The sequence below is a fragment of the Hypanus sabinus genome, chromosome 13 (genome assembly GCF_030144855.1).
Source record: "Hypanus sabinus isolate sHypSab1 chromosome 13, sHypSab1.hap1, whole genome shotgun sequence".
In the NCBI taxonomy this organism is placed as follows: domain Eukaryota; kingdom Metazoa; phylum Chordata; class Chondrichthyes; order Myliobatiformes; family Dasyatidae; genus Hypanus; species Hypanus sabinus.
Genome location: NC_082718.1, coordinates 31,892,211 through 31,905,756, shown reverse-complemented (window position 1 = coordinate 31,905,756; position 13,546 = coordinate 31,892,211). Strand labels below are relative to the sequence as shown.

Here is a 13,546-nt window from a genome sequence, read left to right as displayed (position 1 = left end):
GCCTCAGAATAGAGGGATGTCCATTTATAACAGAGATGAGGAGGAATTTCTTTGGCCAGAGAGTGGTGAATCTGTGGAATCCACTGCCACAGGTGGATGAAGTGGCCAAGTCTTTGGTCATATTTAAAAAGGAGGTCGATAAGTTCTTGATTAGTTGTGGCGTCAAAAGTTACGGGTAGAAGGCAGGAGAATGGAGGTGAGAGGTATAATAAATCAGCCATGATGGAATGCGGAGAAGACTCAATGGGCTGAATGGCCTAATTCTGCTCCTATGTCTTATGGAATGGTGTCAGAAGCTGGAGGTGAAAGGTGGAAGTGACATAGGGCTGACGATGATGGAATCTGATATGAGGATGGAGGGCCTCAGGATAAATGCTGGTGTTGGAAGCAGGCAGTCCCCAGCACATCCTCCGACTGTGTTGGTTGTTGCGTAAACAATGCAGTTCGCTGTATGTTTCCATGTATATGTGACAAATACAGCTAATCTGATCTTCTATCTCATCTTAAATAACCTCCAAGAGGACCACGATCTTGTCATTGGGGAAGGCTTGCGTGCCCCGGAATGAGACCCGGAAAACTATGATGGCTGGAGTCAACGCTTTGTTTTGACCCTTGGTAGGATCACCCAGGCCAAATATGTCAAAGGGCAGAGGCCAGACTGAGAGTGGTTCACTGGTCCTCCAGGTTTGGGGTTTCAGTTCAGGGCCTACAACCCTAATTGGTCAAACAATATTGTTACAGAAAAAATGAAGACTCTTACATCTGAGTAAGATGGTGTTCCTGAGTGTCCAGCCAGGATTTGCACGACTGACATTACTGAAAACTGGGCTACTGACAGGATGAATGAAGCCCTGAACATCCCCAGAGATGGAGGACCTTCACTGCAGCCCTAATCGCCAGTGGCGTAACGGGCAGTAAGTAAATATCTTAAATAAAGGGACGGAGGTAGGTAGGGGAACAGTACACCTTTGGGGCGTGGGCGGAAACTGGAGTGTCACACAGCTGCAGTGAGAATGTGCAAACTCTACACCTACAGCAGCGGAGGTCAGAAATGAACTATGAGGCCGCGCTTTTATCAACCGCAGCCCTGTGCAGTCTGGTGATCATCAGCACATTCTCAAGGACGGTGAGGGAGGGGAAGTTAATACTAACTTCACCAGCATCTGGGGCAGCACGGCAGCATAGTGGTTAGCACAACGGTTTACAGTACAAGCGACAGGGGTTCTATTCCAGCCACTCCCTGTAAAGAGCTGGTATGTTCTTCCCATGTCCGAGTGGCAGGATTAAATCGGGGACTGCTGGATGGTGCGGCTGGAAGGGTCAGAAGACCCTATTCCACGTTGCATCTCAATAAATTAATAAAGTCCAGATCCCAAGAATGAATGAAAAGAAATAAAGAAATCTGAACAAGCAACATTATTGACACCCTTTCCTGTTTCCATCAGCTCTTAACCTTTTCACATATTGAATGCAGGGATGTTTATTTATTCATCAGACCTTGCCTGTCTGCAGAATCGATCACCGGGTTGGAAAATGTTTAATACTTTATGGTGTACAGGCCTCTGGAGGCAACTAAATCAGTGAGAGAGGGTGATGGCCAAGGAACATGCTGACTAATTTTACTGGGAGGGAAGAAAGAGAAAAAATGTCTTCAGAAAACAATCTGGGACAGACAGAAATGGCTCCAAGGATAATATTATGGAAGGAACAAGCAAGAGGAGGTGGAGATTTTAAAAATATTCTGACATTTCTGTCTGATTACAGAGTACAGCAAGCACATTACAGGACACTATCATTGCTATTTAGAGCGTAGGAGACTGAAGTGTGATCTTATAAGACCATAAGATATAGGAGCAGAATTAGGCCATTTGGCCCTGAGTCTGCCCTGCCATTTCATTACAGCTGATCCATTTTCTCTTTCAGCCCCAATCTCCTGTCTTCTCCCCGTATCCCTTCATGTCCTGACTACTCAAGAATCTATCAACCTCTACCTTAAAAATACCCAATGACTTGGGTTCCACAGCCACCTGTTGCAATGAATTACATAGATTCACCACTCTTTGGCTAAAGAAATTCCTCCATATTTCCACTCTAAAAGGACACCCCTCTATTCTGAGACTGTTTCCTCTGCTTAGACTCTTCCACCATAGGAAACATCCTCTCTATATCCACCCTATTGAGGTCTTTCACCATTCGACAGGTTTCAAAGGTCTCGCCCCTCATTCTTCTGAATTCCAGTGAGTATAGGCCCAGAGCTATCAAACCCTCCTTAGATGATACACCTTTTGAGCTCAGACTCATTTACGCGAACCTCCTTTGAACACACTACAATGCCATCCATCACATCACAATGCCATACAGCACATCCCATCTTAGAGAAGGGACCCAAATCTGCTCACAGTACTCCAAGTGAGGACTCACTAGTGCTTTATAAAGCCTCAACATTCCATCCCTGCTTTGATATTCTATCCCTCTCGAAATGAATACTAACATCGCATTTGCTTTCCTTACCATCAACTCAACCTGAAAATCATCCTTTAGAGAATCCTGCACAAGGACTCCCAAATCCCTTTGCAACTCAGATTGTTGAATTCTCGCCATTTAGAAAATAGCCTATACTTTGACTTCTTCTACCACAGTGCATGACCATATATCTTATAGAGGTGTATAAAGTGTTGAGGAGCATAGATACGGTGAATGCACACACATCTTTTCCCCGGGACTGCGGAATCAAGAACGAGCGGCCACAAGTTGGAGGTGATACAGGACAAATTTAAAGACGGGAGGGGCAGGTCTTTTCACACAGAGGGTTCAAGGTTTGCGATTCAAGATTACTTAGCATGTGTATAGTATTGTGCAAAAGGCTTAGCCACACATATATATTGCTAGGGTGCCTAAGACTTTTGCACAGTACTGTACTTGTCAATGTGGAGTTGAGAGCGAGTTTGTAAATCTGGTGGGAGGAACAGATGTTGGGAATGATGATGGCAGGGGTGTGGTCAAAATTTCTGATACTGTGAATAGTTAAGTGAGTAGACAATGAACTGATCTCCAAAAGTCATAAAGTTAAAGATGAAACATTCTTTTCAACATTTTAAGCAAGATTAGTGTATTATTTTTGTTTTGTACAATTTTAGAGTGAAAAAAAGGAAATGAGCTCCATGCAAAAGTTTGGGCACCCCAAGAGATTTGAGCTCTCAGATAACTTTTACCAAGGTCTCAGACCTTAATTAGCTTGTTAGGGCTATGGCTTGTTCACAGTCTTTGTTAGGAAAGGTCAGGTGATGCAAATTTCAAAGCTTTATAAATACCCTGACTCCTCAAACCTTGTCCCAACAGTCAGCAGCTGTGGGCTCCTCTAAGCAGCTGCCTAGCACTCTGAAAATTAAAATAAATGATACCCACAAATCAGGAGAAGGCTATAAGAAGATAGCAAAGCATTTTCAGTAGCCATTTCCTCAGTTTGTAATGTAATTAAGAAATGGTAGTTAACAGGAATGGTGGAGGTCAAGTTGAGGTCCGGAAGACCAAGAAAACCTTCTGAGAGAACTGCTCGTAGGATTGCTAGAAAGGCAAATCAAAACCCCCATTTGACTGCAAAACACCTTCAGAAAGATTTAGTAGACTCTGGAGTGGTGGTGCACTGTTCTACTGTGCAGCAACACCTGCACAAATATGACCTTCATGGAAGAGTCACCAGGAGAAAACCTTTCCTGCATCCTCACCACAAAATTCAGCATCAGAAGTTTGCAAAGGAACATCTAAACAAGCCTGATGCATTTTGGAAACAAGTCCTGTGGATTGATGAAGTTAAAATATAACTTTTTGGCCATAATGAGCAAAGGTATGTTTGGAGAAAAAAGCATGCAGAATTTCATGAAAAGAACACCTCGCCAACTGTTAAGCACAGGGGTGGATCGATCATGCTTTGGGCTTATGTTGCAGCCAGTGGCATGGGGAACATTTCACTGGTAGAAAGATGATCCTGAGAGGCAGGATTTATGAACATTTGGAGAGGCATAATATGATCAGGAATAGTCAGCATGGCTTTGTCAAGGCAGGTCGTGCCTGATGAGCCTGATTGAATTTTTTGAGGATGTGACAAACACATTGATGGTACAGCAGTAGATGCAGTGTATATGGATTTCAGCAAGGCATGTGACAAGGTACCCCATGCAAGGCTTATTGAGAAAGTAAGGAGGCATGGGATCCAAGGGGACATTGCTTTGTGGATCCAAACTGGCTTGCCCACAAAAAACAAAGAGTGGTTGTAAACAGGTCATATTCTGCATGGAGGTCGGTCACCAGTGATGTGCCTCAGGGATCTGTTCTGGGACCCCTTCTTTTCGTGATTTTTATAAACGACCTGGATGAGGAAGTGGAGGGATGGGTTAATAAATTTGCTGATGACACAAAGGTTGGGGGTATTGTGGATGGTGTGGAGGGCTGTCAGAGGTTACAGCGGGACACTGATAGGATGCAAAACTGGGCTGAGAAGTGGCAGATGGAGTTCAACCCAGATAAGTGTGAGGAAGTTCATTTTGGTAGGTCAAATATGATGGCGGAATATGGTATTAATGGTAATCCTCTTTGCAGCATGGAGGACCAGAGGGATCTCGGGGTCCGAGTCCATAGGACACTCAAAGTTGCTGTGCAGGTTGACTCTGTGGTTAAGAAAGCATATGGTGCATTGGCCTTCATTAATCGCGGGATTGGGTTTCGGAGCCGAGAGGTAATGTTGCAGTTATATACGACCCTGGTCAGACCCCAATTGGAGTACTGTGCTTAGTTCTGGTCGCCTCACTAATAGGAAGGATGTGGAAACCATAGAAAGGGTGCGGAGGAGATTTACAAGGATGTTGCCTGGATTGTGGAGAATAGGTTGAGTGAACTCCAACCTATTCCTTGGAGCGACAGAGGATGAGAGGTGACCTGATAGAGGTGTATAAGATGATGAGAGGCACTGATGATGTGGATAGTCAGAGGCTTTTTCCCAGGGCTGAAATGGCTAGCATGAGAGGGCACGGGTTTAAGGTGCTTGGAAGTAGGTACAGAGGAGATGTCAGAGGTATTTTTTTTTTTACGCAGAGAGTGGTGAGTGCGTGGAATGCGCTGCTGGTGACTGTGGTGGAGGCAGATATGATAGGGTCTTTTAAGAGACTCCTGGATAGGTACATGGAGCTCAGTAAAATAGAGAGCTATGGGTAACCCTAGGTAATTTCTCAGGTAAGGACGTGTTCGGCACAGCTTTGTGGGCTGAAGGGCCTGAATTGTGCTGTAGGTTTTCTATGTTTCTAAATACAGAAATAAAATGGAATGGATGTTACAGATAAGATAAATTCACTGTTATCAATAAATGAGAGTGGTCCACCAGTCCTCCAGGTTCAAGGGTTCATCTCAGGGCTAACAATCCTGGCTGGTAAAACAAAACTGTTAGGGAAACAGCAGTGAAAAGTCCTACACCAGAGTTCGCTGGCATTCCTGAGTCTCTATCTGGGACTTGCATGGCAAGCTGTAGTGGAAACCGCAAGGACACTACTGACACGATGAAGGAAGCCCTGAACTTTGCCAGAAATGCAGGACCTTCATTGCTGCCCTAAATACAAGCAGTGCACCAGGCAGTAAGTGCGTACAAAACGGAATGCACAATCGCTTGTGCTTATGAAAAGCTTTTACCTGCCTGCCACCCAGTTAGATCATTTCATACACAGATACAAAGGGGAAAGCAGAATGGAGGATATACAGTTACAGATACAGAGATCTACAATAAGATGCAAGAATGATCAGATCAAGAGTTCATCTTCAGTGCATGAGAGATAACAGTGAGACAGAAGTTCTTTTTGAACCTGGTGGAAGGTGTTCTCAAGCTTTTAACCCACAGACCTACGGTGCTGAACACGGTAGGCATGCTCTGATGGCCGCGGAATGTGTGGGGACACCTGTGGGCAGCCCCCAGCACATCCTTGGGCTGCGTTGGTTGTTAACGCAAATGACACATTTTGCTGTATGTCTCGATGAACATGTGATAAATAAGTGAATCTCAATCTGACGCATCGCTGGGACGTGGGGAGGAAACTGGAGGCCAGGGGTGGGGGAACTGAAGAGGTGACAGGGAGAATGTGCGAACTCTGCATGGACAGTATTCTTAGTTTGGGGTCAAACCTAGGTCTCTGGCGGTGTGAGGCAGCAGCCTTATCACACAAAAATGTTCCACCACTGTGATGAGACCAGTGATTTTGCAGCCCTGCACAATCGCGCAGAACAGGTCCCAGCTGCAAAATTCAAGCGCAGCAGACCTGCACTGCTTGACCGTGTGGTTTCCTGCTGTAATCGTTAAATTAAGATCATGTCCTTAATTTCCCAAAACATGTGTTCCACATCATGTATGATGTAATCAACCTTTCACTGTTTTAAAAAGCATACATGGCAACCAACAGATGTCAGTAAACACTGAATCCATAGCAACGGGAACAATGTTTCTGCCGGATTTTTAACGCCATGTCATCTTTAAACAGAATTGTCACAGGACATTATTCAGTGCCATTGGCAACAACAACTTTTCATTCCGGTAATACCTCTAACACAAGCCAACAGGTCTTGAGCAATGCAGCAAAGCAAAAGGTGACATTTCATCATGATGTCGATGGTTGAAGGTGTGTGTTTGAAATAGACAAAGAAGGGAGAGGGAGAGAGAGGGACAGAGGGGGGAAGGGGGATAGAAAGAGGTGCTATAAACCGTGTGCTTGCTGCTACTCTGCCATATCGCCCTGTACCTTGGGATTGCTCTGCCAGCTGGCAGAGACTGGAAAGGCTGAATGGCATCCTTCTACTCAGATGCTGCACGTAAGTATGGTCTGGTGAGAGGCTGGTTCCTTAAGCTGTGATGTACAGCATGGTGGGGGTGAGGGCACTTACACTCAGAACAATTCGCCAGCAGTTTCCAACCAAGATGCAGAGGAACTCCCTCCCTCTCCAGGCTTTGGAATTCCCTCTGGACGTTCAATCAGAAATCCTGAGCCTTTTTGGCTCAGATCCCTCTGTTCTACCATACACCTCAGTGCCCTAACACTCAGTGGGTCAGGCAGCATCTGTGGAGGAAAATGGCCTGTTGATGGTTTGGACTGATACCCTTCTTCTGGATGGTGGATCATAAAAAACAGAGCAGTTCTGTGTTCAGTGCTGGTTGCCTCATTATAGAAAGGATGTGGAAGCTTTAGAGAGGGTGCAGAGGAGATTTACCAGGATGCTGCCTGGATTAGAGAACATGTCTTGTGAAGATAGGTTGAACGAGCTAGGGTTTTTCTCTTCAGGTTGAAGGAAAATGAGAGATAACTTGATAGAAATGTACAAGATTATATGAGATATAGGAAGAGTGGCTAACCAGTGCCTTTACACCAAGACTCAAATGGCTAATATGAGTGCGCAAAATTTTAAGGTTATGGGATAATTTTATAAGGTTATTATAAATGGGATAATTGATAAGGTTATAATTTTAAGATTAAGGATAAACGTATAAGGAAGATATCACCAGTATTTCGTTTAGGAGGTATATTTATTTATTTTTTATATAGGGTGATGTGTGGAAACAACACCTGCCAGGGTGGTGGTAGAGGCAGATACATTAGGGACATTTAAGAGACTTTTAGGTAAGCACATGGAAGATAGGAAATGGCGGGCTATGTAGGAGGGAAGGGTTAGATTGATTTTAGTGTAGGTTCAAAGGTTGGCAGAACGTTGTGGGCCAAAGCACCTGTACTGTTCTATGTTTGATGTCCTACACGTGCAGGTCATGTCTCTGATTCTTTGTGCCAGTGATGCTGCTGCAATTAAGTTTTTCACTGCACCCGTTCAGATGAACGCAAATTCAAATTTGGTTTAAAACTCAGTGGGACCAGCAGCATCTGTGCAGACAGAGGGATTGTCGATAGTTTGGGACTGGGCACAGGGTCTTGATCCAAAACATCAAAAAGCTCTCTGCACGGAGTCTGCCTGACGCGGGGAGGCCCTCCAGTAGTTGGTCATTTGCCGTGTGTCGAGCTCTCACCAGTACTTCACTCAGGAGGTATTACAGAGCAGCTACAGAGGCCCAAAGTAACAGCTGAAAAAAAATCAGGTTGAACTGCTGCCTCAGTGCTCTCCAGAGTGCTGTGGAGTTCATTAATTCCTGCTGCACCCAAACCACTAGCCAAGTTTATCTGTTGCTCCTCCCAACTCCCCGCCCCATCGAAAAACTTGGTCCCCTAAGTGCACACATCCTCATTCTCGGAGGACTGCTCTGCCTTCCTGTTTGCAGATCGCATGTCAAATGCTCACAGCCCTGGTTCGCTTTCTCCAGGAACCAGACACAGTAATGGATCCAAGATGTTTCCCTTGGCAGGGACATTGACTTGTTCCCCCCGCCCCCCCCCCCCCAAAGGATTGATGCTGCAAACATTGTCAAAGTTGTGGACTGAGCCAGACTGGGCTCCAGCAGGGTTCGGGGCTAGTCCCCAAGGAAGGAATTAAATATCACAGGGTCAATAATGCTTTGGGAGTTACCAGAGTAACACACTTCCTTCCTGATACTAAGTCCGAACACAGAACATAGACCAGTATAACACAGTATAGAACCTCCGGCCCACGATGTTCTGCTGACCTTTTAACCTACTCTAAGATTGATCTAACTTGTCCCTTCCCCCATAGACCTCCATTTTTCTTTCATCCATGAGCCTATCTAATAGTTTCTTAAATATCTCCACCACCACCCCGGCAGGGCGTTCCACACATCCATCACTCTCTGTGTGAGAAAGCCATCTCTGAAATCCTCCCTATGCTTTCCTCCAACTACCTTAAAAATTACAACCCTCTCATATTAGCCAGTTCTGCCCTCAGAAAAAGTTTCTGGCTGCCACTCTATCTATGCCTTTTATCCTCTTGTACACCCCTATTAAGTCACCTCTCATCTACCTTTGCTCCAAAGAGAAAGGTCCTAGCTCACTTAACCTTTCTGTATAAGATCACTGATGTCAGTAGAATGCGATGCTAGGAAGGCCACACAGTGCTCCTTGCATCTAACACCAGCTGCTTATAGTGCATTGGTTAAACTCATTCCCCAACAACAAAGCTTGTTGTTATGCTTGTGTCCCCACTTAAGAGCCAATACATGCAGAGACCACTTTATTAGCTATCTCCGGTACCTAATACAGTGACCATACAGTCTTCTGCTGCTGCTGCAGCCCATCCACTTCAAGGTTCGACATGTTCTGTGTTGAAACACTCTTCTGCACACACTGTTGTAATGTGTAGCTATTTGAGTTACTGTTGCCTTCCTCTTAGCTTGAACCAGTTTGGTCATTCTCCTCTGACCTCTCTCATTAACAAGGCGTTTTTGCCCACTGAACTGTCACTCACTGGATGTTTTTTGTTCCTTGCACCATACTCTGTAAACTCTTTGTAAGACAAAGAGACAAAAAGACAACTTTGTGCGTGAAAATCTCAGAAGATCAGCAGTTTCTGAGAGATACTCAAACCACCCCATCTGTCGCTGAGCAGAAAGCTCTAAACACAGCCTCACTTCTGTTGTTGGTTAATTGCTGTGGCTAGACTGGGACAGTTTTCACTGTACTTGGTACATGTGACAGTAATAAAACAATTTCAAAAGCATTCCAATAACAGAATAAACACAAGAAAGTCTGTAGACTTTCCGAAGTCCAAAAGCAACACACACAAAATGCTGCAGGAACTCTGCTAGTCAGTTAGCATCTATGGAAATGAATAATCAGTTGATGTTTCGGGCGGAGATCCTTCTACAGGACTGGAAAGGAAGGGGGAAAGATGCCAGAATAAAATGGTGGGGGGAGGGGAAGGAGGCTAGCTGGAAAGTGATAGGTGAAGCCAGGTGGGTGGGAAAGGTAAAAGGCTGGAAAAGGAGGAACCTGATAGAGAGGAGATTGGACGATAGGAGGAAGGAACCCAGGGGGAGGTGATAGGCAAGTGAGAAGACGTAAGAGACCAATGGGGAATAGAAGAAGCGGGGAGGAGGAGGGGTAGGGAATTTTTTTATATACCGGAAAGAGAAATCAATATTCATGCCATCAAGGTTGATGTTGCTCTTTCATCCTGACGGAAGGTCATGGACTGTCAAGTTGGAACGGGAGTAGGAATGGGAATTGGCCACCGGGAAGTTCCACTTCTGGCAGATGGAGCGGAGGTGCTCGACAAGGTGGTCCCCCAATTTACGAAGGGTCTCACCAATGTGGAGGAGGCTGCATTGGGAGCACTGGGCACTAAAGACATCCCCTGCAGATTCACAGGTGAAGTGTTGCCTCAAGTGGAAAGATTGCCTGGGGCCCTGCCATTTGTACATATATACAACCAAATATTCTACACTGTATCCATAATACATATACCATACAGAACACATAAACCAAAATAGGATTATAAATAAGTAAATACAACGCCTCTGGTAAAGGTCACAAATGGGTGGGAGGGGAAGGGAATCCATGGTGATCCTCTCAGCGGGTTTTACTATCCTCTGTAGGATCTTGTGGATGAATGCCCTCAAATTTAGCATTCTCTACATTGCCTTCTTGAGGTGACCACATTCTTTACTAGAACGAAGTGACCAGAATTGCCCTCCACACGCTTTCACTGACACGAGAGTCATAGAGCACAGAAACAGGCCCTTCAACCCATCTAGTCTGTGACAAACTATTATGCTGCCTAGTCCTCTGGATTTCCAATTCCCTTCTCTGTATCTGCAGACTACTAATGACCTTACAGTGCAGCAAGCTTCCAGTAATTACCATCTCCGTGCAATAACCTGGTCCCAGTTAGTTGGGTGACTCAGTCTGAAGCAGATTAACATCAGTGTGTTCTGCCGAAAATATAATTCAAAGACAATCGAACAGATGAGACCACAATGACTAAGCAACAATTTCCTGGCCGGCTTGCCGTTCATTAACATCTGCACCACTCAAGATAATAGAACCTCCCGTGAGGACGGATAATTCAGCCAGAGGTGAGCGGCACCATATCCTGTCCAAATCTGAGGAAGCAGATTAAAATCCCCAGGTCTATTTTTAGCACTCGGTGCATGGGTCTTTGCCAAGTGTTTTGGGAGATGATCTGCAAATGAATGGGAAGAAACCAACCTGCCTGTCGGATTCTCTGGCTGCACTGAGTACAACACATACAAATAATACCAGTGAGTTAACCACAGCCAGAGCTAGGGCAAGGTTACAAATCTAACACAAGAGTTCATTTAACCACAATAGTAATCCAGCGACCCAGAGAAGCAACCGGAGAGCCCGAGTTCAAATCCCACACTGGCTGCTGTGGGATTTCCGTTCAGCTCATAATAAGGAATTTGGGGAGTGGGGAGGGGGCTCAAGCAACAACTAGTAGCCACCACAGTGGGGTGCCTTGTCCTGGTTTAACTTTCCAAATACATTGCTTTGCACTTGTCTGAGTTAAAATTCCACTGCTCTCCACATCACTGTTTCAGGCATTCATTCAGTGAAATCCCTGGCTTCCAGCAACGGTGAAGTCATCAAACAGCAGTTACAATAAAGAACTTCCGCACGCCGGCATGGAATCACTTCTGACCAATACTCTGAGCACGAAATAAAGACTGGTTCAAATGTCACACTTCATTTCCAACTTCTCGACAGAGATTAAAGATTAAATTGTCACGTGTACACCGAAATGCCACGTGAAATTCAATGTTTTACATCAACGACCAACACAGTCCAAGGATGTGCTGGGGGGTGGGGGGGGGAGAGAGAGAGGAGATGGGGACAGCCCAGAGGTGCTGCCAACTTGCCATAACTTACTAACACTAACACACAGTACATCTTTGGAATGTGGGAGGAAACCCATGCGGTCGCAGGGAGAATGGCCAAATTCCTTATAGGCAGTGGTGGGAATTGAACCCTGGTTGGTGATCACTGGTACTGTAAAGCTTTACATTAGCTACTATGCTACCAGGCCACCCAAATGAATGGGACTACGAACCAATGAAGCAGATGGTGACTGTATGAAGCAGACAGTGTCTGTATGATGCAAGACAGAGACAATGTGGGCTAATTAGTGGTTAGCAATGCTTATACTACAAAAAGGCCAGACCATCTTACACAAGGGTGTCTAATCTCCTTCCCTTGACATTAACAGCATTGCTGTCATCAATATTCCCACTATCAACATCCTACCGAGTCACAGCTGATTAAACACACAACTGCGCCAATCATGTAAAACACAGAATGCAGGAGGAAAGGTCCCGGCCCAAAACGCTGACTGTTTACTCTTTTCCATTAATGCTGTTGAGTTCCTTCAGCACTCTGTGTGCATGTTGCTTTAGATTCTGGCATCTGCGGATGTTCTCCTGCACATAAATAGTGTGACTACAAGATCAAAGCCCAAATGGTGATTGGAAGTTGTAGCCCAATGGACAAAGCCCCGAGTCTGCTGGTCCTAACGTCTGCAACTACGAGTCCACTGGAGGCTGGAGACTGAAGACAGCTTGTCCTGGGGCTGGCGGACTGTGTATGTGGGTGAGTGTGTGGAAGGCAGGAGATGTGGCTGTTTTGTTGTTGTTTAGTTGTTTGTTGTGTTCTGTGTCGTTATCCCATATACGGTGAGCATGCTATGTTGGCATGTGCGCAATATTTATGGGCTGCCGCCAGCACATACTTGAGTGTGCTGGTTGTTAACACAAGCAACACTTTTCGCCGCATGTTTCGATGTACATGTGATAAATAAATATGCATCAGGATCTACTTCAGCAGGTCAGAGGCAGTGCACCTTCAGTGAGTGGCGTACACCCCAAAGCCTTTCCACTGTCTACAAGGCACATGTCAGCAGCAGGATGAAATACTCTCTGTTTATCTGAGGAACCTCTTTGACATCTAAAACTTTGACACTCTTCTACAGATGTGTATTGGAGAGTATATCGACTGGTTGCATTACACCTGCTATAGAAACACCAATGTCTTTGAATGGAATATCCTACAAAAAGTTGTGGACATGACCCAGTCCATCACAAATAAAACCGTCCCCATCACTGAGCACATCTGCAAGGAACGTTGTCACAGGAAAGCAGCATGCATCATCAGGAACCCCCACCACCTAGGTCATGCTCTCTTCTCGCTGCTGCCATCAGGAAGATGGTACAGGAGCCTCAAGACTTACACCACTAGGTTCAGGAACAGTTTTTACCCCTCAACCATCAGGCTCTTGAACCAAAGGGGATAACTTCACTCAACTTTGCTTGCCTGATCATTGAAATGTTCCCATAACCTCTGGGTTCACTTTAAGGACTCTTCATCTCATGTTCTCAATATTTATTGCTTGTTTGTTTGTTAGTTAGTTAATCAATCAATCAATCACTCAATCAATTAATTAATTATTCTTTCTTCTTTCTTTTTGTGTTTGAACACCCAAGTTGGTGAAGTCTTCCACTGATTCTATTATGGACTCAATATAAAACATAGAACAGCACAGCACAAGTACAGGCCCTTCAGCTCACAATGTCAGGGCAAAGTGCACTATCAAATTAGACAAATCCTTT

At 45.1% G+C, this 13,546-nt stretch overlaps 1 protein-coding gene across 4 annotated transcripts in view; it reads right to left on the bottom strand.

The window, feature by feature from the left end:
• Positions 1-13,546, bottom strand: part of frmd4a (FERM domain containing 4A) — a 359,939-nt gene that overhangs the window by 80,126 nt on the left and 266,267 nt on the right. The gene's annotated exons all lie outside the window — the stretch shown is intronic.